Source organism: Lactuca saligna, chromosome 3 (genome assembly GCF_052625555.1).
Source record: "Lactuca saligna cultivar CGN05327 chromosome 3, ASM5262555v1, whole genome shotgun sequence".
Lineage (NCBI taxonomy): Eukaryota > Viridiplantae > Streptophyta > Magnoliopsida > Asterales > Asteraceae > Lactuca > Lactuca saligna.
Window position 1 is genome coordinate 174929285 of NC_136419.1, and position 3538 is coordinate 174932822.

The 3538-nt window shown below is 29.3% G+C and overlaps 1 pseudogene; it reads right to left on the reverse strand.

Annotated features, from left to right (window-relative positions):
* Positions 1-736: 736 nt before the first annotated feature.
* On the reverse strand, positions 737-1727 carry LOC145037505 (calmodulin-like protein 3 pseudogene; annotated as a pseudogene).
* Between the last annotated feature and the right edge of the window lie 1811 nt (positions 1728-3538).

Here is a 3538-nt window from a genome sequence, read left to right on the forward strand (position 1 = left end):
ATATTTACCACCTATAGTCAGTGGCACATCAACCAACAAAATAAAATGGGTTATAAATGATACCTTATAAATATCAAGAAGAAGAAAAAAGTTTAAATTGTGTTTGGTGAATACGACTATGCTAATAAGTTAATAAGCATTCTCCCAACACTTTTTTATTATAAATTGGTTTTCGCATTGCTTCCCATTAGTGTGCTAACAAGTGGTTTTTTGAGATTTAAAAAAAAATTAAAAAAAATAACTTGATCGTTGCCTAACTTTTTGAAGTGTGGTCCCATTTTCAAAACATGTTTGTATATGTGGTTGAAGTTATTTAGGAACTTTCATTGAATCTAAAAATAATAAGAGAAATGGATAAGAAGAAAAATAGAAGAAATAAATATCCTCTCACCATCTATCTCCATACTTAAAATTATAACATTTGTCATGTTTAATAAATTAATAAATTTTTATAACATTTGTTATCATCAAAAATAGAGTTAACCGACTGTTTTACTCAAAGTCAATGTCTCTACAAACTTTGACATCAATTTAGCCGGTAGAGACCATATACACAACGAATTACAGAATTAAAGACAACAACAAGACAATTTCAAAATTGAGAAGGAACTTGCAATTTTGGATAAAATGTAGGGACCAAATTTGTAATTTAGTCCAACTTAAATTAAAATAAAATATATCAATTATAGAACAAGTCCAGAAGGAAGATCCTCATCGTTCAGTGACACATTACACATATCATAAACAACTTAAAATGTAATTTCTCCAATAAAATTAAAGAATCAATGATGATCGAACTATATACATCCTTACAGAAATTCATGTTGGGATTGTATCTTGGGTTCGAGGTCAAGAACATAAAACCCCCAAAATAAAGATCATTATAAAAAAAAGACTCTTAAAAGTCCTAAAATCATCCCCAGATCATAAAAAACGAAATTAACAAACAAATGAACATAATTGGAATGAATGATTTGATTAATCAGATCATAATCGATGTGTAATTCAAGCTTTCAATTTTGAGCCATGGCGGAAAACCCACCTGATCTCATCATCTCTTTAAATTCCGTAAAACTAACCATCCCATCACCATCAACATCCACCTTCATGATCATTCGCCTGCAATCATCCGCCTGCCGCCCTTGCTTCAGCCCTAGCGACTCTAACACCGATCTCAATTCTTCCACAGTGATAAACCCATCTCGATTTTGATCGAACACATTGAAGGCTTCCATCACATCCTCCTCGTTTTCCCTGTCGTCCATGATCGATTTGTACAGAGCACCAAACTCGTCGATATCAACACATCCGTCGTTGTTTTCATCGATGTTTTCGATCATTTTAACTAGATCTGAGTCTGGGATGAATATCCCCATGTTCTCTAAGGACTCGTTGAGCTCCTGTTTGGTGATTCTGGAATCTCCGTTTTTGTCGAACATCTGGAAGATGCGGTGGAGCTGGTCGGAATCCATGCGAGAAGAACGCGGTGTTGATGGAGGTGGAAGTAATGGACTGGTGGTGGTGGTGAGGTCGTGGATCTGTTGTTGTTGTTGTTGTTGGTGTGGATTGTATGAAGAAGGGAGGTAATGTCTGAGTTTTTTTGGAATGAAAGAGAGGAAGATCGTGTAGATGAGATTGTAGAAGAGGAAAATTCTGGAGCAAATTGCAGCCATTTTTAAGCTGGTTTTTGCAGAAGAAGTTGATGAAGGAAAGTGAAGGGAAGAAACATCTTCTTATAATACATGGTGTCATGGACATGGAGTGAGGGTTGGTTTACTAATTTATTTCTTGTTGCATAAAAAAAGTTTTGAAAATGATATAATTATCATTTATTAGATATTTTTCAAAAAATAAAAAGAAAATATACTAATGACTAGAAATAAATTGATAGTATTTATAATAATAATAATAATAATAATAATAATAATAATAAGAAATAGAATTTAATTCCTTCCAACACCCATTGAATATTTAATGAATTCCAAAACAAGCTAAAAGCTATGCAACAAATTTCTATGTAATTTATTAACAATACCAAAAATATAAGTGAAATTTCCCAAACAAACCAAAAGCTATAAAACAATTTTTAGAGTATTGCAAAAAAAAAAAAAAAATGAAATCATATTAACTTATTATAATTCTTTTAACCAACACTTCATAGAAATGCCTACAACTATAAATTTAATATACCTTTCTCATCAAATCATGATGATACATAAACACTACATTAAGCACTTTATAGAAATTCCCACGAAAATCATTTAGTTAAAAATTGCATTACATGTTTCATAAAAATATAATATTGATCTATCATAAAAGGAATACATTATTGATTTTTACTTTTGGTCGTTTTAAAAACTGCAATGTTTCTTTTGCCATGAACATGTTCCCTAGTTTTTCAAAGGTACTAACGGTTATTACAATGTAATTTAGCTAGTATTTGGTATTTGTCTGCAGATCTGTATGATCTCTTCTGTCTGCGCCGCGCAGATCACGCGCAGACATTAGTCTTTGCAGACTGTTTGTTTTTTTTTTGAAGACTGCAGGCCTAAAAATGTCTGCGCGCCTTCTTCTTGGCGCAGATGTGGACCAGAATCTTCTAACATTTTCAGACATCTTCTAGCCTAATATATTATATATTTCAAGTTTTTTTTAATTTATATTTTTTCCAACTTTATTAATGATAAACAATTTGAAAAAAAATTACAAAACTTAAAAAAAAAAAAAAAAAAAAAAAAAAAAAAAACGTTTGACGATATAAACATGATATTTTTGATAAATTTATAACTAAAGATTTATTACACTGATAGCCATTGAAGTTGTTTATACAAATATGAAAAAAAAATCATAATATATTCTTATATTTTTTTGCCAAATTTTATAAAACATTATTTAATACAGTATCTTTAATTTCTCGAGAAAATATTTATGGTACGTTTTTAATGGATTTAATTAAAAAAAATTGAAGTTTATTTCCATCCATTTATATATCAAAATTCTTTGATCACTAACTATAATGTTTAGTTGTAACTTTGCAACCAAAGTTGTTGGTTTTTATCAAATATATACGTTAATTCATATCGTTTTATTTTTATTTTTTATACAATAATACATAAAAGTTGATCTAAATTCGTTAATTATTTATAACAAAGTCAGAAAAATATTAAAAAATCACTTTGAAGTTTAAAAAAATGAGTTTATTTAAATTTCAGTTTATTTTAGTAGCCCGCAAATGTTAAAAAAACAAACAATCTTCTTTTTTCAGACTGCAGACGTTTGGTTCACCTCTTCTACTGCAGAGGTCTACAGATGTAGTCCGCAGATCGTAGACATTTTGCCTTAGAAAAAAACAAATAACACATTACTCTAAACATATGGTATAACTTATATAAATAACCAGTTAACTCATCATTTTAATATTTTATCAAAGCTTACGTATTTCATAGCATAAATTAAAAATATATATTTAAATCTCTATAATTGCATAAACAAGTATTAGACATATTGTTGTTCAAAAATCATTTTGAATTCAGATTAT